This window comes from Thermobia domestica, chromosome 15 (assembly GCF_964235325.1).
Source record: "Thermobia domestica chromosome 15, izTheDome1.hap1.1, whole genome shotgun sequence".
Lineage (NCBI taxonomy): Eukaryota > Metazoa > Arthropoda > Insecta > Zygentoma > Lepismatidae > Thermobia > Thermobia domestica.
Genome location: NC_137468.1, coordinates 129,901,248 through 129,921,831, shown reverse-complemented (window position 1 = coordinate 129,921,831; position 20,584 = coordinate 129,901,248). Strand labels below are relative to the sequence as shown.

General features: G+C 38.4%; 1 protein-coding gene across 1 annotated transcript in view; it reads right to left on the bottom strand.

Moving 5' to 3' along the window:
• The window catches only part of LOC145671234 (uncharacterized), a 193,557-nt gene extending 179,698 nt beyond the window's left edge, over window positions 1-13,859 (bottom strand). The window contains exon 1 of the mRNA XM_081740132.1: window positions 13,763-13,859. The gene's annotated coding sequence lies outside the window, so the exon portion shown is untranslated. The remainder of the gene's footprint in view (window positions 1-13,762) is intronic.
• Window positions 13,860-20,584: the final 6,725 nt, after the last annotated feature.

Genomic DNA, 20,584 nt, shown 5'->3' with positions numbered 1-20,584 from the left:
CGGCGAGAGAAATGAGGTCATAGGAAGGTGGAAAGAATACGTTGAAGACTTATATGAGAGTAGGGATAGAGCATGTAGCCTAAATGTTGAAGTAGAAAATGAAGTAGGCGACGATGATAAAGGATTTAGTATTCTTCGGGATGAGTTTGAAAAGGCTATATCCGAGATTAGGAATGGAAAGGCAACCGGAATAAATAACATACCAATCGAATTCATTAAAAATATAGGAGACAAGGGAAAGAAAGAATTGTCCCGACTATGCAATAAAATATATGAAAGAGGAGAATGGCCAAAAGACTTTCTGAAAAAGGTCATGATGCCGATGGCTAAGAAATCAAGCCCAAAGAGATGTGAGGATTATAGAACTATTAGTCTCATATCTCATGCAGCTAAAATTCTGCTCCGAATACTGAACAGAAGGTTATATGAAAGAACAAATAAAGAAGTTGAGGAGGAGCAGTTCGGGTTCAGAAGAGGCAAGGGCACAAGAGATGCAAGTGGATTATTAAGGGCGATCGGTGAAAGATTTATAGAAAAAGGGAAAGAGGTGTATGTTATATTTATCGATCTAGAAAAGGCTTTTGACCGCGTGAATTGGGAATTGTTGTTGGGAGTTCTAACGAAGATAGGGTTGGAATGGAAAGATAGAAGACTTATAAAAAACTTATACATGAACCAACAATTAAGTGTTAGGAAAGGGGAAGAACTGACGGAAGAGAGTGCAATTGGAAGGGGAGTTCGACAAGGATACTGCCTCTCGCGAACACTATTTAATGTCTATCTAGAAGAGATAGTGAAAAAGAGTTTACATGATGATGATGGCATTTCGATAGAAGGTAGAATGATTAGATGCATAAGATTTGCAGACGATATGGCGCTTGTTGCAGAATCTGAAAAGAAAATCAATAAAAATCAACAAAATCAATAAATGAGAAAGGGCTTTGAATAATATGGGATGAAAATAAATGTTAGAAAGACAAAAGCCATGGTGATTGGAACGAAGAAGTCTGTGTCAAATATAAAAGTAACAGAGGAGAAAATAGAACAAGTGAATAGTTTTCGATATCTGGGTAGTATTCTTAGTAATAACATGAAGTGCGAACGTGAAATAAAAGCAAGGATAGGAATGGCGAAAGAAGCCTTTAGGAGGAAGAAAAGTCTGTTTTGTGGGACCTTGAAGAAAGAGTTGAGAAAAAGACTCATAAAATGCTTCGTGTGGAGTGTTGTACTGTATGGGGCGGAAACGTGGACATTACGTAAAAGTGATGAAAATCGACTGGAAGCCTTCGAAATGTGGGTGTGGAGAAGAATGGAAAGAATTAGTTGGGTCGAGCGCAAAACGAATGAGAGAGTGTTAGAAATGGTGGGTGAGAAAAGAACACTTTTTGATATTATTAGGAAGAGGAAGAGAAACTGGTTGGGACATTGCCTAAGAAGAGATTGTATCATGAGGGACGTCCTAGAGGGTATTGTGGCGGGAAAGAGAGGGAGGGGGCGAAGGAGACTACAATTAATGGACGATATAAAAACAGAAAGATCATACGCGAAGACGAAGAAGTTAGCGGAGGACCGTGGAGCATGGAAGCTTCTCAGCTGCGGCAGGTGACCTGCCAATAAAGGCAGAATACCTATGATGATGAGTGAAATTGTTTGTGCAACCTCCTTTGCACTTGCACAATGGACCACAATTTCTTGCAGTTCGATGACATTTGCAATTACCCTTACAAGCAACATAACAACTACAATGCAGTAGAAGTGAACATCCCTTGCTTGCGTCCGGTAGGTCAGTCCAATATGGGATCCACATTTCAGTTCGATCATTCCATTCCCAGCCCCAGTTAGTGGGGATGTCTGGTACTTTCGAAAGATTATCCCCAATTAAAGGCAGCAGTAAGTAAAGCACGTTTTGCATGTTGCTATGTCGGTGGAATAGAATCGAGTGGTTTCAGGCTGTGTATAAACATAACTTTTCTTGCCTCATTCACAGACTCTGCACTGCAATTTCTGCTGTATAAGGACATTGTAAAACGCTCCAAACGTTGCATGTGACTAGATTGAAGTGTGAGGCTACTTGGTGTTTGGGTAATGGCAATGAAACTGTCAATAATCTCAGGGGAATTAAACCAAACACCCCATGCTGTCTTCTTACCAATTCCAAGCATCGCCAACGTTAAATCACATCCTGTGTAGGCGTGAAAGTAGGGTAGTTCCTGACATCGTTGAAATCCCAACGGTTCACAAATATAATTGATTGGAATCTCTTTGAATGCCTTTCCTGATCCAAATCCGATCAACAACTCTGTCAGATTCATCTGGTTGAAATAGTAGATTCTTAGGACAACAACATCGGTGTCCGCTGTCCGGATATAGGCTTTTCTATGCCCTTGCTCAGAAGCATGATGTAAATGGAGAATAAGCGTGTATCCGCTTCTTCATGACGACATGGAATCAGGGAAGTTATGTCTGTTGATCTGTTGGTAAGCACCTGGTCTTCTTTTGTTGTAAGCAACAAATACTTTGCAGCATTGGTGTGTTTCATAAGTTCTTCACTAAGGAACTGGTAAAGCTCAGCCTTAATCTGGGAGTCTTTCAAAAAGTTCTGCCATTCAATTCCCTTAGGAATTGGTATCTTTGGTAAGACTCTAATTCTCCGTCCTCCAGTTTCACTACGTTTTATGCGAGTTTGAGACTTGAATTCAGATATCTATCCCACACTGCATCAACCCGAGTTGTATGTTCTGTTTGTTTCTCCAAAAATGGCAGTAAATGCATTTTAACGTAGTCTTCAAACACAGTAGCACGCTGGGGTTTGACTAGGTGAATTATTGCTGACATATATAGCAAAATCACTGACGCCTGCTTGGCTGCTGAGGAGTGCCCAGGAGCAGGTAATTCTAGCAGACGGTAAGAAGAGTAGATTTTTTTTTTTTTTTTGCCTAATATCAGTTTCCCGTTAGTGAATAAAGATGGTGGTTCTCGCTGCTTCTCATGTTTAAACAATACATAAGGCGACATGGAATATAAAGCTAGAAATACCAGGTCGTGGGCCCGATGGACCAATCATCTTGCGATGGCAGTGAAAAATTAATGAATTAATTAATGAAGGAAGTAATTAAGTAAGTAAATATGAACAAAATAGAGAAAATAAACACATGATGACTTGAGGGATGAAACATTTTTGTTTTTCGTAACACATAGTGAAATCAGCTTACCAGAAGTTGTGGCTCGCCTTCCAGGCTTATTTCACGAACCATAATGCTATCAAATAGGCACTGGACTCTTCGAAATTTTTTGTGCAAAAAGACTCATTTAGATGCAATTGCAATTTACACTAGATTGCAATCTAATAATTTCTGCTCCTTGAAAAGAGAAAATACTATTTTAAAAACCCTTCTGTTTGTTACCTCACATATATGCCCTTGAAATGTTATTTGTTATTTGTAAATGACCTCAGAATATATAAAGATTCATTCTTCTAATCGAAAACAGTTATAAAAGTAATAATCGAATAAATGAAGGGCTAAAGTGGAACTAAAGCATAAGGTAAAGTTTTCGCGCGGCAGCCATTTTGAATTTAGGTAAACAGGGCAAAAGAGGCCAGACTCAGCTTCTTTGCGATGCTTTTTGAAAATACTATCTCTATACCTAACATCATACCAGATTGGGAAAAAAAATGTACTTTAAAGCTAGAGAAACGTATCCCGCCGGTGGCCATTTTGTTCCCCCTTCCTCTCCCGGGCCATTACCACATTCTTCGACTTGACACCTGATACCACATGATTAGATAGATGAAGATATTTTCTCCCTACACGCAACATGTCTTCAAGCAAAAACCCACGAACTTATAAAGGCAGGGTTCAGACAAATTTTACTGGCTCTATTAAATCATAAAGTACTACACTTAAGATCACAAAAAATAGGCTAGTTCCGTTAATTTTAAAGATAAAAAAAATGGCACATACCTAGTTGGAAAGCTTTTGAGCTGTCCAACAACGTTCATTTCAGGGTAGTTTTGCCTACATGTGGTAATAAAAAAGTTATTTGTCTTTAAATACAAAGAAAATGGATTGAAAATACGTAGGGGAGAGTAGCAAAAATCACGCCACTTTTTATATAAATGGTTTTAATTCGAAACTTTCAAAGAAATTTAAAATGATTTTTTGATCTTATTGAACTTTATAGTTTTCCAATTCTTTTACAGTGATTTCATAACGATATCTTAACATTATCATGATAAAAATGATGATATTTTAGAAGATTGCGATTGGTGCGATTTACGCAACAGGTTTTCCAAATCACACTATGTGCAGCCAAATTCGCAAAGCCATTTGAATACAGTGAAACCTCTCTAAAGCGGACAGCCTGGAGAATCAAAAACTGTCCGCTATAGAGAGGTGTTCGTCTTAGAGAGGTTTCAATACTTTCTTACCTAAATTAATAAACAAGGTAATATGCAATTTAAAAAAATGTTTTTGCATGAATCATATATTTACGAATATTGCAAAAATATTAGTACCTGCATTATCCTTCTGGCATTCGAGGCACAACATGGAAATAAGATTCTGCACTTTACACTTATCACTACTTACTACATTTTCAGTATGTCGCTGTTATTTGTGAATTAATTGCTGTCCAGTAGTGTCTTTATTGAGACAATATGCGTACCCGCGGGCAAAAAATACCGACCTTCTGTTTGGTTAGAGATTCAAGCGGGACAGTAGAATAACGTGTCATCCCAAACGGCGGGAACTGTCAATCACTTTTATGTCTAAAACAGCTTGAGTGGGAGTAGGATGCAAGCATAGGACGTTTCGTCTGGGTTGCTGCGCAGACACTTGAGGAGGCAAAATGCTTCACACACAATGCTTCCTTGGTGACACATTTATGAATTACTAAAAATGTATTTTTACTATACTTTTCAACTTGTTTCTAGAAAAAGTGTCCGTAATACGGAGGTAAAAAATACCTATAAAAGACAGAAAAGACTGTCCGTGTCCGTACTAGAGAGTGTCCGTTTCAGAGAGGTATCTCAATGTGGTTTTTCCTATTACAGTCTTTGGGGATTACAAAATATGTCCGTTACGGGAGGTGTCCGTTAGTAGAGGTTTCACTGTATATGCAAATATTACAGTAATGCGTACGGGTAAAACAAATTATCATTTCCATGGAATATCGCATTATTTTATTTGTTATATTAAGATGAGGTATAATACATCTTTAAAGAGAAAAAAATACTGCAATGTAAATAACCAAGCACAGAAATAACATCTTAGAAATAAGCTAAGTAGAAATGCAACCTACAAGTAAAACAAATTACTAAATCTGTGATATATCACATACTTTTATCTCAGTGTTATTAATACGAGGAAGAACATATCATTAAAGAAAAATCCATATTGTTAATTCAATGAGCAATATTGTTCATAATCCTATGAAACCAGTAGCGTAGCCAGGATGTGTGTTTGGGGGGGGGGGGCAAGTTCTGTTATAGGTACATATAGAAAAATTACAAACAATAAAATATATAAACATAAAAATATATAAAACATTACATCATCAAAGTACCAAAATACATTGTCGGACCTCTTTGGGGGGGGGGCGGCCCATCCGGGCCCCCCATCCCTACGCCACTGTATGAAACGTAAAGTATCTATTATGGAAAGCGTATTTATGGGAAACAGCTACATCTTATGTGCACAAAAATCACATTGGAATGCACGTTCATCTCCTGAAACACCCGAACAAAACTGGAGTATCCAGACTTTACATAAAATACTCTGTACCATGTCTTCGACTAAATTTTGTTGACAAAGGACGCAAAACCAATGTTCATTGATTTCAAAAGCCACATTTCAAACACTGCGAATATATAGCTCGGAGCATCGTGATTTAGATGTATCTACTTTTCGAGTACACTTTTTGGTGTTAAGGTTTCCTGAAGCACATGCAGACCTAGCTGACGGTTCAGAAAGATTAAGTCTCTCCACACGTTTGGATACTCTTGATTGCCTTTGTCGTCATTCTTCAATATGTTTTTTGTAAGGACTTGATGAGAGTACTTCTGTTCTTTGTGGTTTCATGTTGGTAGTTCTATTTCCTCCTGCTATAGGGCTGGGCCCGTGTAACTTGGGTTCCTGTCACCACGGCATGGCGCGTCCTCAGGTTGCGGATCGAGGAGAAGGCTGCGAATATACTGAATAAGCAGTCGCGGACAGCCGACTAGGAGTGGTCCTCCAGCTTGGGGGTTTGGGTAAGGCTAACCTCATCCTGTAAAAAAAAAAAAAAAAAAGCGCTTGTTCAGAAATATTCACACAAGCCTCGGACAAGGACAGAACCTCAGCAAAAGAAAATGGACATCAGATTTCGAACATGAAATATTAGAAGTCTTTATAGGGCAGGCGCGTTAAAATCTGTAACGAGTGAGTTACAGAAATACAGGATGGACCTAGTAGGAGTTCAGGAAGTTACGTGGGAAGGAAATGGATCTGTGAATTCCGGAAATTTTACGTTCTTTTACGGGGAAGGAAATAAAAATCACTAGTAAGGAACAGGGTTTTTCGTTCACAAACGAATATTACCAGCAATTAAACGGATTGAATTTGTTACTAACAGACTTTCTTTTATTACTCTTAAGGGACGGTGGTGTGATATTATTGTTTTAAATGTACATGCCTCAACTGAAGATGAGGATCATGATATAAAAGACAGTTTTTACGAAGAAGTGGAACGGATATTTGACCAACTCCCGCGATATCATATGAAAATTCTATTAGGGGATTTCAATGCGAAGGTAGGACGAGAGAATATTTTCTAAGACATTCTTTTATTTTGTGATATTAAAAACTGAAGTATTTTCTTAATCTCTCGGCGAAACCAAACAATAAACTAGTAAAAGTGAAATATTTTAAATAAAGTATCGAAAAACATCCTGGTAAAAATAGTGAAAGTTAAAAACAAATATTGTAAACACGGAAGACTTTCACAGGAGAAAATGAACAATACTATTTTCTCAAATCCGAAATAGAAAATGAAAGTATTAAAAATAAATATATATATACTCTAGAAATCTTACAAAAATCATCACATCGCAATCACAACTCAACCTCAACGCATTCGCCCAGCATTGTTTACAGTGGCGTTAGTGGTGTGCAGACTCAGCTGTCAATTGACTGTGCCTGATCATGGACTTCAGCCAAGTGTAAGTACGCAACCATGAACTCTGTCCGTTATTATAATGAAATATGCATATGGCAGTCTTAACATAAGAACGAGAATATGTAACCCCGTGTAAATCAAAATATTATTTATCTTCTCCATACCCTCATTTACTTTAAATGTTATACATTTCTCTCTTATCGTTTTGGTGACGGTCATATATTATGTACGCATATGCAATAAACCCACGTTTTGTATTATTCTTTTAAGAATCTATTTGTCTCCTTTCAAGCACTATACTACCTGCCCTATGGCAATCTATCATGTTTTTTTTTTAACGTCTTATGGCTCCCCCTGAGGAATTTAAACTCTCGTTGTTAAGACTGTCTTGTGTACATTTCATATACTTGTAAGGCAAGTCTTTTATTTTCATATTTCATTTTTTTGTTATGATATGCCTATAACTCGTAGACAAGCATCTTTCATACCTCTCACCATGAATTCCACTTCAGACAACAATACCAATCAGTGGCGTATTTACGATTTTGTTTCGGGAGGGGCTTTGCTAACTTTCGGGGGGGCTATGCCTGGAAATGTGAAAATTCTGCAGGATATTTCATTTACTTTACTATACTAAGTAAGATTTCGGGGGGGGGGCTTAAGCCCGGAAGCCACTCCCCTAAATACGCCACTGATACCAATAATACTTCTGGTACAGTTTCCATCATTCCCGACATATATGATCTAAGTACGCACCCATCCGCGGAATTATTTTTAAAGAAGTTTTTCAAGATCGCATTAGTTAATAATTGGTCAGACTCTAAATGTGTGCAAATTTTTGAAAAATCCTTAGCTGGACCCGCTCATTCCTGGTTTTCCACCCAGAACCTTTCATCCCAACCTTGGGTAACTATTCAATCAAAATTCGTATGTCAGTTTGGTCAAGATCAGGTGCCTCGTTCCTGTATTCACCAATACCGTTCACGCGTTCAGCTCCCCAACGAACCTCTCTCTCATTATGTCTTTTCCAAAAAGCATTTAGCAGACCAAGCTTATACCCAGCTAGACTTCCAGGAATTTTTGTTAGAATGTGTTTCTAATATGTTACCTGAATATATTAGTTGGTTCGGGACACACTCAATTCCTGACTATTCTACCTTCCTAGAGGAAGTAACCTTGCTGGAACGAACCAACCACCTTGTTCACAAACGGGAAACCGAAACAAAGCCACATTCCACCACCGCGACCGATACCACTGCGCAGGCTATTTCCGAACTAACAGAGTAAATATCTCAACTCCGTTTCCATGTTAATACTCTTTCAAATTCCCAATCCGCATCTGTCCATTTTGCGCCCTTCCGTTCCCGTTTTCGAAGTCCTCATAACCACTTCTACTCCTCCAAACCATCCTGACCTTCTTCCCCGAACCATACTCATTCACCTTCCTCTTCCTTCCACATTCCCATCTCACCAATTCTCTCACAACCTCCTATCAACACTGTTCTTCGCCAACTCCTTCACATTTTCATTCCACTGCTTCCACCTCTACCTCATGTGCACCTTGCCCTATGCACTCCACTTCCCTCCCACATTCCCATTCCACCAATCTCAGTACACCCCCCTGCACCCTCCTCCAATTTCAGTACATCTGTAACCCACAGCAACATCAATGCTGCCAACACACTTCTTCAACCCCTTACCATCCTTCTCATAACTTCACAAACGAACCTTTACCTGCAAACAATACCAAACGAAAGAACCCCCAGAAACGGTGGCGCTCCAGTCAGAACAACCAACCTCCGTCCCAGAATGTTTTAACTACACAATCTACTCAAATACCTAATCCTCCTTACCCGTTTTATCCTTTTTTCCAGTATCCCCCACCTCCGTTCCCTCCTTCTGCCTCTGGGACCACACAAAACACGCCTAAGAATTCAAAAACGTCCTAAATTAGCGCGGAACTCACCCACCCGCGCGTTAACCACCCAATCTTCCCTTCTCCCTTTCACTTCCTCTCCTACCGCGACCAACCAGGACTACCATACCCTTCCCTTGCAGTTTAAGGGTAATTCTCCCTATATACGAGGTACTTACGGAAACAAAGACACTTTTTTGCCTAGATAGTGGTGCAGACGTGGAATTATTTCCATTTGAATTATTGGAACCAGACGCACATACTTTCCATCTCCCCTCCCTCCCCCTCCGTGGCCTGTCCGATAAACCTGTGCAATTAAATCGCGCTACTATCCTCAAAACTAACTTTAATGGTCGTAATTACTCCATTCTTTTTCGATTAGTTCCCTTCAAGAATTTCCCACCCCTTCTTTCGTCACGTTTTTTGCAAGATCATCCATCTATTTTGGATTACTCAAAAGGCACTTTCTTCTTGAAACATTTTGGAAAAATGCCACATACTGTAAAAGATAAAAACCCAGTTAGTATTAATATCTCGCATTTGTTTCAAAAACACTCCAAACCTCAGGTTGTATTTTTGCGCGGCGCACTACTATTATTCCCCCTCATTCTGTTAGATTCGTACCACTTGCTACTAATGGTTATTTCCCTGACGCACAGTTTCGCCTACATACACTGATTTCTCGGAATTTAAGTAAATGTTATATGACACATACTGTAGTTTCCACACAAAATCTTGTTCTATCGTTAGCTAATCTAACGAACAAAAAGCAAACGATTCAGGCTCATAATCCAGTAGGTATAGGTTCTCTTTTTTCCCAACGAGATAATGACCACAATATCCTGACTGTTAGGTAAATATATTTTCCTACAGACGAAGATGCGGCACGCAACAAACAAAAACTTCTTTAAAAAATTGGTAATCTTATAGATCTTAGTAAATTTCACCGGTCTCCAGACATGTATGAACAAGAAATTCAAATGCGGGAATTACTTTCTGAATATGCCTTTTATTTCAATGGGCAAGTTACCATTTCACTAAGATAGATTCTTTTGTGGCAACATTAGATTTAGAAGACAAAACTCCATTTCAGTGTAACTCTTTTGTAATTCCGCACAAGTTAAGGCCTAAACCGACAGAATTAGTTATACAACTTTTGAACCAAGGAATATTTGAAAAATCAGTGTTGAGTTGAGTTGATTTTGAGTTTAACATCCTTTTCAGCAGTGAGGCTATATGAAACGGGACCTACTGATTAACGTGGAATCCGAACCACATGAGCTCCCGCCGCGAATCGAACCCGGGACTCCCACGCCTAAGGCGCATACGCAAACTGCTTAGCCACGAAGGTTGAAAAATCAGACTCTCCCTATAAAAACATCATCTTTGTTTTGAAACCGAATTCTGAATCTCTTAGAGCCGTATTTGATTTAAGGGTTCTCAATAGTAAATGCCGTACTTTGGCTTCTCCATTGGAGGACATACAGGACGTGATAGACTCGCTTAGTGATTCCAGTTTTTTTACGAGTTTTGATCTTCACTCCTCTTTTTATCAATTATCCCTTCATCCTGATGGTCACCCTGCAACAGCCTTTAGTTTAAAGGGCCTCTCTTTGCCCTTCAATCATTTGCAACTCACTTCTATCCAACAGGGTTTCAAAAATTCATCTATTTTATTACAACAGGTACTGCAAACTATTTTTCGGAATTTATATACTAATAATATTTTTTCGTTCGTAGATGACGTATATCCATGCTGATTCTTTTGACCACATGACAGTTTTACGCGCATTTTTTCATACAGCTGCAAAACATTCCTTGCTGTTTAATATCAAAAAATCAATATTTGGCGCTAGACGGATTAAATGCTTAGGTCATATTGTGGAAAATCATACAGTCAAACCTGATCCTGAAAAAACCGCTGCCCTCGCCAATGCACCAAAACCGACCGCCATAAAAGGCTTAAAGAGTTGGTTAGCTTCGGCTAATTACTTTAGGAAGTTCTTCCATGACATTTCTCTCATATTAGCCCATTTATGAAGCTATTTCGAATGGAACGCGACCGTGCCTTCGACCAGATGAAACACCTCCTCACTTCCCCACCAGTTCTTGCTTTGTACTCAACAAAGAACACAGAACATATTTTAATGTGCGATTCCTCAGCCCTAAGCGTTGGCGCCGTATTGTTACAAAAACACCTTATCTCTAATGTCATTCAGCCCGTCTGTTATGTTTTTTCCAGACATTCAAAAACTGTCAACCCACTCCCGATTTTTCATCAGGAATTATATGCATTTTTTTTTTTTTTTTTGCTTAAGAAATTAGAAAAATACCTTTTAGGAAAACATTTTACCCTGATCACTGACAACATTTCTCTCTTCGCTATTAGAAAAACTGTTGTCCCTAATGCAAAAATTCTCCGGTGGATCACTTATATCAATACTTTCACTTTTACAATCAAACACGTAAAAAGCCAGTCCAATGTGATCACTGATCTACTTAGCCGTTTTCCTCTAGACGTCTCACCAGACGCCATTGCCTTAGAACAAGATGACACTCCCGATGCCGTCCTCTTTACCAATAAGACCGATACTGACCAGACCCACCTACCCTTGGAGGACAGCCCTCCTACTGTTTTTACTACAATAGATAACAACACTGACCTCCGAAATCTTCAACTTCAGGACCGTTTTTTTGGCAAAATTATTACGACTTTAAACACTAAAAATGAATCCGATCCGGCCTTTCAACGTCTCACAAAACAGTACATTCTTAAGAACAACATCTTACATAGGAAAATGTATCGTGCCTCGCAAACTCGTTTGCTCGTCTGTATTCCGGACATACTAAAACCTGCTTTATTTCAAGAGTGTCACGGTGAACTTTGTCATGTAGGCTTTAACAAACTCTATTGCATGATACGCTATAAATATTACGTTCCACGTTTGAAACCTTGGCTAGCGAGTGAACTCAAATCTTGCAAATAGTGTGCAATTTTCAAACGCAATTATTTGCCCAACAACCCCAACTTACAACGCTTTCCCCAAGCTCCCCTATTTTCGGTTTATACCTTGGACTTAGCAGGGAAATTCATAGCCCTGTGACCCAGAGAAATACTAATATTTCTATGCCGCAACAGAACATTGCACAGGCTTCACCATTACATAACCCATCACTACCCCAAATACTGAAAATTTTATCTCCTTCATGACCAACCACATCGTAATCCCCTTTGGCGCTCCATCCTGTATTTATACGGACCGTCAGTCAAGCCACACTTCCATTTTATCCCTGAGCTTTCTCAAATCACTTAATATTACAGTTAAGTATGGATTACCATATCAGTATTTCACACTAGGCAAAGTTGAGCAACGTCTGGGCACGTTACAAACTAGTCTTAAATTTCTCTGTCAATCTAACCAGAAACTCTGGCCGAAATATTTGCCTCACGCCACTTCCGCACTTAACAAAACTCCGCTTACATCTGTGGGTGTCTCATCTCATGAGTTGTTATATGGAGTACCTCCTCGCTTACCAATTGATAACTTCTGCATGTTGAGAAAGAACATCTAGATTTACAGGACCGCCTTTTGGCACTAAAGGAAATGCGGGATTTAGTTGAATATAAGAAGCATCAAGCATTCGTTGACTTTAAGAAAAAAGTCGAATCCAGCAAACCGCCTACCGAGTTCTTACCGGACTCTCAAGTTATGATTTTGGACACATCCTCTCAGCCTGGTTCTTGCAAACCACTATCCAGACTTTATAAAGGCACTTATAGGCTCATATCAACTGTTTCTCCAAACGAAGTCTTAGTTGACATAGATGGTAAACCTATCCTTATAGGAAAGACTCGTTTGAAACAGTACGTACCACCAACAACACCTAATCCGGAGTTCCAAATGAAATACAAACGTTTTTTGAAATCATCTAGTTAACGTTTTAGGCTGGCAAAACTTCCGACTTTGTCTCTCGTTCTGCCCTGCATTCATATTTCAAAAGGAACTTTATGTTAAATCTCCTGTTAGGTAGGCAACACACTTCACAGACAATCTTTGTTCCGTGCAATATTTTCTGGCCGTGCAGTGCACTCAGATCTCACCTCCCGAATCCTGATTTCATATTGAGGCATTGGTTCTCTTCCCGACATACCACCTTAACCTCCTGTCCCTTTCCCCTTTCTTTCCTCCTTCACGTACGTAAACCGCCACTTAACAATAGCTACCCAGAATTTTCTCAACCCACCCTTTCTTACAGATGCAAGGAAACATCCTCCCATCCGCATTCACTTATTTCCTTCCTGTATCTTAATCTTGAACAGCTGGTTCTGTTCAAACACTTGAGCGCTCTAAGGATACATGAACGAAATATGTTGAATACTTCATACAACTCACTTTCAATAGACATTATTTATATAAGAAAAGACACACCTACCCTTTACCATTTTCACCTATGACATAGCATCTTAAAACAAAGTGACTAAATTCCGTTTCTTTCGATTCAAATATACGGTTACGTCGTGACCCACCCCAACAAAATACTAACTCCGCCACTATGTCCTTTCCTCCTCTACGACCCCTTTGCCTTTAACACATCAAAATCACTCACTAATTCAGCATAGTCCTACTGTTTATTTCTTTTACTTTAGGTTCCACAACAACAACAAAAAAAGGATTTCTAGGTAATACTCACAAAATTTCTTCTTCCGGACTCTTACGATAATATAACATCTCGTTCGCACACAACACAAACGAACACTAAACTTTCACCCTTGAACCTTCCTTTAACTCGCGGACAATTACGGTAAAATTTCCAAGAATATACTTCCGCACAGGTCATATACCCTGAATTCTCTATGATGCACTGAGACCTACTTTGGATAGCGGACAAAATAGCTTCCTCATCCCGTTATTCTTCTGATACGAACACCAATAGCTAGTATTAAAAAAGTTTCCGTTGACAACAAGAAAAAACTACACCAGATTATAGGGACTGAATTAATAATAATAATAATAATAATAATAATAATAATAATAATAATAATAATAATAATAATAATAATAATAATAATAATAATAATAATAATAATAATTCACTCCTACTTCCATCCCTTTTTCCTCCTTGCAGTTTACTGTGTTGTTCCTCGCTCTACAAGTTCCTGCCTTCGACTCCCGATTGATTTCAATCCCGGCTTTCTCCTTAAATTTTACTTGCCATAATTATTGTCTCTTACAAACGAATTGCACTATTTTCTGTCTGTCACCGATTACATTTTTTTCACCCGTGACCTTTGTCAACAGTAATTCATGTGGTGCATACATGGTATCAAACATGTCCATCATTTCTTTTTTACTTCTCTCTCCATATTCTTTTTTTCTTTCCTCCTCCTATAATGCGATATGAAAATAACGAAAAGCCTTGCCTACAATCTGGCAGAGTTACTCATGCACAAGCGTACTTTCATTTCATAATCTACGTCTTTTGAGTTCCTTTTCATCAAACTTCCTGGACCCTTTTGTTCACCTGCCCATAGACAGCTATTTCCGGACGAGGGCTAAGCTGTCAACCAAAGCAGAACCCAAGAAGAAATGCAGCCAGTCCTGCTGCCAGTTCCTGCAGAAACCAAGGAGAGATGCAGCAATACTGCTTCCAGTCGTTCCAGTTTCTGCAGAACCCAAGAAGAGATGCAGTCATTAATGCTTCCAGTTCCTGCAGAAACCAAAACAGATGCAGCAATCCTGCTTCCAGTCGTTCCAGTTCCTGCAGAACCCAAGAAGAAATGCAGTCAGTCCTGCTTCCAGTTCCTGCAGAAACCAAAAGAAATGCAGCAATCCTGCTTCCAGTCGTTCCAGTTCCTGCAGAACCCAAGAAGAGATGCAGTCAGTTCTGCTTGCAGTTCCGCCTGAATCCCAGTGAGATGCAGCAATTCTTCTTCCAGTTGTTCCAGTTCCTGTAGCAACCCAAGAAAGATGCAGCATCCTGTTCCCAGCCGTTCCTGCAGCAACCAAGGAGAGATGCAGCAATCCTGTTTCCAGTTGTTCCAGTTCCTGTAGAATCCCAGCAAGATGCAGCAATCTTGTTTTCAGCAGTTCCATTTACTGCGGAATCCAAGGAAGAGATGAACCTGTAATGCTACCTCCTTTAGTCCAAACTCCTGAATGGTATGCAACCGGCACTACTTCAAATCATTCCACTTCGCCGGTCTCTGGACTAACATATGGATTCCCTTTGTGTATCAGTGCACTTTCATTAAAGCGACCCCACCTACTGGTGTTTTTTTTTTTTTGTTAGTGTTTTTGTGATATTAAACATTAATTACGTCACTGGTTCAAAAGAACAGATGACGAAAAGATTTTTTTTGAGCCGAGGATTAAGACATTCTTTTACTTTATGATATTAAAAACTGAAGTATTTTTTTAATCTCTCGGGGAAACCAAACAATAAACTAGTAAAAGTGAAATATTTTAAATAAAGTATCGAAAAACATCCTGGTAAAAATAGTGAAAGTTAAAAACAAATATTGTAAACACGGAAGACTTTCACAGGAGAAAATGAACAATACTATTTTCTCAAATCCGAAATAGAAAATGAAAGTATTAAAAATAAATATATATACTCTAGAAATCTTACAAAAATCATCACATCGCAATCACAATTCAACCTCAACGCATTCGCTCAACATCGTTTACAGTGACGTTAGTGGTGTGCAGACTCAGCTGTCAATTGACTGTGCCTGATCATGGACTTCAGCCAAGTGTAAATACGCAACCATGAACTCTGTCCGTTATTATAATGAAATATGCATATGGCAGTCTTAACATAAGAAAGAGAATATGTAACCCCGTGTAAATCAAAATATTATTTATTATCTTCTCCATACCCTCATATACTTTAAAGGTTATTCATTTCTCTCTTATTATTTTGGTGACGGTCATATATTATGTACGCATATGCAATAAACCGACGGTTTGTATTATTCTTTTAAGAATCTATTTGCCTCCTTTCAAACACTATACTACCTGCCCTATGGCAATCAATCATTTTTTTTTTAACGTCTTATTTCAAACCGATTATAGGGAACGAAAGTCTGCATAAGGAAAGTAATGACAACGGTGTTAGGCCTACTGCTCACTGGCAACATTTTGTCGGGCAACTATCTTGTTGCTCTGGCTAAATGCATTGTCTTATGGGAGTCCGCTCACTGAGGCGACGGCGACAGAAAAGTTGCCGAGGTGTCGTCAAGCAGGGCAACAGCTCGGCAATGGAACAGTTGGGCAACATCTAAAAATGCATTGAGTCTTATGGGAGTCCGCTCACTGAGGCGACGGCGACAGAAAAGTTGCCGAGGTACCGCCAAGTAGAAAGGTAAAAAATAAATGTTTTCTGTAAGTTTTTTCACGTAAGAGTTCGTTCCGTGTGTAGCGCATGAAAAGAAGTGTTCGCAATAGAAACTAACACATTCTTTGATTAGTGACTAGCATGTCTTTAATTAGTGATAAAACTATGAAAAAATAATTGAGGAAATAGAGAAACGCCCAACGTTAAAGAAGAAATATATATAAAGAAGAAATTATTGAAGGAAGTGTGTTTTGCTGTTGTAAGAAACTAGAATGAGCTTTCCATTTAAGAAAAAACAACACATATAGGTACACTCATGTTCAAAATTATTGTCTATAAATATGTTTTTGTAGGAATATAATTTGATAACGAATTCGCCCGGTATATCTTATAATGTTAGTATGTGTATAATCAGCAAAGACATGTATGTGGAAAATTTCATGTCAAAAGAGTAAGAACAATAAAACGAAAATAAAACTTTATTGTCCATTTAGCAACATTTTGTTATACTCATTCTAATTTTCGTATTTATAATTCTTTTCTTATGAAATTTGCCATAAATATACATTTCCGGATTATACACATAGTATCAGTATTAAAAGTACCCTCCAAAATCATTATCAACTTATATTCTTACAAGAAGACAGTTATAGATATGCGACAATCATTTTGGACATGAGCGTACATTAATCGATAATGACATATCGCTGTCATACTACACACTACTACTTTCATTAATTTCCCACAACTAGAAAAATAGAGATAAAATTATCATTATCAATTTTCTTTCTATTTCAAATATGAAAAAGAAAAAACTGTACAATATAAAAGAAGCCGATTTTAAAACGTGAAGAATCGCAGGATACGCAGAATACGCAGGAAGAACGAAGAAAGCCAATTTTTATTTTATGGCTATACGTAGAACATCTGAGAGTACAGTTACGGTACAGTGTTGTTGGATTGCCGCTTTTGTTAGTTTCGTTCTGTTAGTTATTTCCAGTCGTTTTATATTTTCGTTATTCTTGTTATCTTTTGATTCGAATAATTGTTCCTGTTCGTATTAGGTTATATAGTGCTGTTATTTTTGTCATTCATTGACGCTCAGGGACGTCATTTAGGGGGACAGGAGGGTGCAATTGCCCCCCAAGAGTTTGAGAAATATATAGGCCTAACTAAATACTCTAATCTATTGTCTATTAATATACTAGTACAAAACGTGAAAGTCTTATGTCGGTAGTGCTCTTGCCCCTCTCAAGCGAAGTTTGAAATGACGTCCCAGTTGACAGTACCTTCCAAAATTTGATAGCATTGGAGTAATTAGGATAATTTGCTGGGGAGCCATGGCCTGTTACTTCTAAAAATTGCAAGAACATTTTAGAAGACCCTGTTATAATAATGTTATATATGTCGTCTGAGTCCATCCCCCGTCCTCATTGTTAATCTTTTCCAATTATTTAGTTCTGCATTGTTAGTTTCACTCATGACTTTTTTGAACTTATAGGCCTTTAACACGCTCGAAAATCTGTGCACGCTAATTCCGAGTGTGAATTGATTTTTTAAAAAAAGAAAAAAAAAACTCATGCAAATGGTAAAGGTGCCCACGATAAGGTACATGTCTAATAGACCTTTCGTACTAATTTGAGGACGCTCAATCCACCCAATTTTGAGATTATTTTTCTCGAGACCCGAGAGAGGGACATGTTAAGAAAATAGTTCTATTGGATTGAGCGTCTTGAAATTAGTAGAAAAAAAGGACTTTGAAATTTATCCAAGCAGGTCTTATTTCATTTATTTAAATTTATTTATTTAACTATTGGAATGGGCTATAGTTTTTTTTAAATGCCCGAAACCAGCGATTATATGAACTGTTTCGGTTGCCGATTATGTAAATTGTGATATCAAATGCTCGGCAACTTTTCTGTTGCCATCGCCAGTGAGCGAGGGTATGGCAACAAAACTGTTTTGTCTCCGTAAAGTTGCTGACTGCAGGCGACAGCGACGAGATAGTTGCGCAACTGTTTTGTCGCCAGTGAGCGGTAGGCCTTAGACTCGTGAATTTTGCAACAACCAAAAACGTAATCGTGAAGAGTACAAAATTCCCACATCGCGACGTTCATAAATACACTTGGACATCACCAGACGAAAAAACACATAATCAAATTGATCACGTTTTAGTAGATAGAAGAAGGCAATCTAGCATAATTGATGTCCGGTCGTTTAGAGGGGCTGATTGTGACACTGATCACTATCTGGTAGCAGCGATAATACGAGAGAGATTATCGTTGAATAAAGGTAATATTCAATGTCCGAAAACGGAGAGATTCAATTTGAATAAATTAGAAGAGAGCCAGGTAAGAGAGGAATACCAGATTGAAGTTTCGAATAGATTCTCGGCTTTAGAAGATTCGGAGTGCACTAGTCTTGAGGATACCTGGATTGAAATTAGAGATAGCATTAAAATTTCAGCAAAAGAAAAATTGGGACACGTGGAAATACGTAGGAACAAACCATGGTTCGACCAGGAATGCGTTAAACTAGCAGAGAAGAGAAAACAGGCAAAGTATTTGAGAACAAGATCCTGAGACGAATATTCGGACCCAAGAGGAACGGGAATGGGGAATGGCGGAAACTTCTTAACGAGGAACTACATAATTTATACGGTTTACTCAACATTGTTAGGGTCGTCAAGTCTAGGAGGCTTAGGTAGGCAGGTCATGTAGCTAGAATGGAAGAAAGTAGAAACGCTTTCAAAGTCTTGGTTGGAAGACCTATTGGAAAACGACCATTAGGCAGACCTAGGCGCAGATGGGGGACAATATTAAGATAGATCTCGCAGAGATTGGAATATAAAGTAGAAACTGGATGCAGTTAACTAAGGATAGAAGTCAGTGGAGAGCTTTTATGAACGCGGCATTGAACCTCCGGGTTCCTTACGCCATAGAGTTAGTTAGTTAGTTAGTTATTGGGCTGGGCAGCGTCACTTTACTTTCTACATTTTCAAAGCACGATGCATAGACTCCGGAGACCATTTTCCATATTGCCATGTGCCCACCTTGTGTGAATTGCAACGAGAAAGAAACTAGGAAAACAATTCATCACGGGAACCAAAATCTCACTGGTGCGATTTCGGACACACGGTAATAGTGCGATTTAGGAAACTACACCATATATATATATTCTTTAGATACCTCACAAATTAAAAAAAAAAAAAAGAATAAGTTGAGTTTGTAACTATAATATTAATGGTATTTTGTTTATTACTACTTATTGAAACATAAGCTAATTCTCTTACCTTAATCCCTATTTTACTGCGAAATACCCCGAAAATCAGTCAGGAATACTCCAATTATATTGTACTGCAGCTGGACACACACATAACTTACTGAACGTCGTCACTTTATTCTGTAATTATGGAAATATGCTTAAGTACTTAATTTAACTACCAGATGGCTTGTTAGTACTAAGGTTCTTTTTAAACAAGGGGTGGTGCGATTTAGAACCCGGTGCGATATCGGGAACTCTCCCCTAAGTTTGGGATTTAAGGACGCATATTCAAAATATGGTGTCGCTACGGCAATATACTGTAGTAAAATGAAATGTCCAATATATTACCTAAATATTCACTCAATCACAAAGTTCTGAATTAAAAATTTGTAGAAGTTATAGCACTTTAAATCTAGAGAGACGTAGTCTGCCGGCGGCCATTTTGTTTTTACGCAAACAGGCCAACAGTGGTCAGCCTCAGCTTGTTTGCGGTGGTTTTTGAAAACCTAACACCATGCAAAATTACAAAAACTTGTCACCGAGTGCGCGATTTCACTCGATATAAGGATATTCCCTCTCCGCTAGTTAAGTGGCAAAAAACGATCAAATACATGCTTAATTATTTTAAATGAAAAATCAAACTACCAACTTTCATGTCTGTAATCGTACATTCCTCTTGTTTCCTTCCAGGCAAAATATCGAAGACGCTTAAATACGTATTGAATTATTTTAAGTGAGAAGTCCGTATACCAAATTCCATGTTTCTAAGCTTCAAAGAGTCTTAGATATTGAAATCTTATTATAATAATTGCAATCCTCGCCCCTTTTCCTTTCCACCTCTTTCTCCCATTTTACTAAAGTATCAAAAACCGTTGAAACGCGTGTCAAACTATTTTAAATAAGTCCAAATAC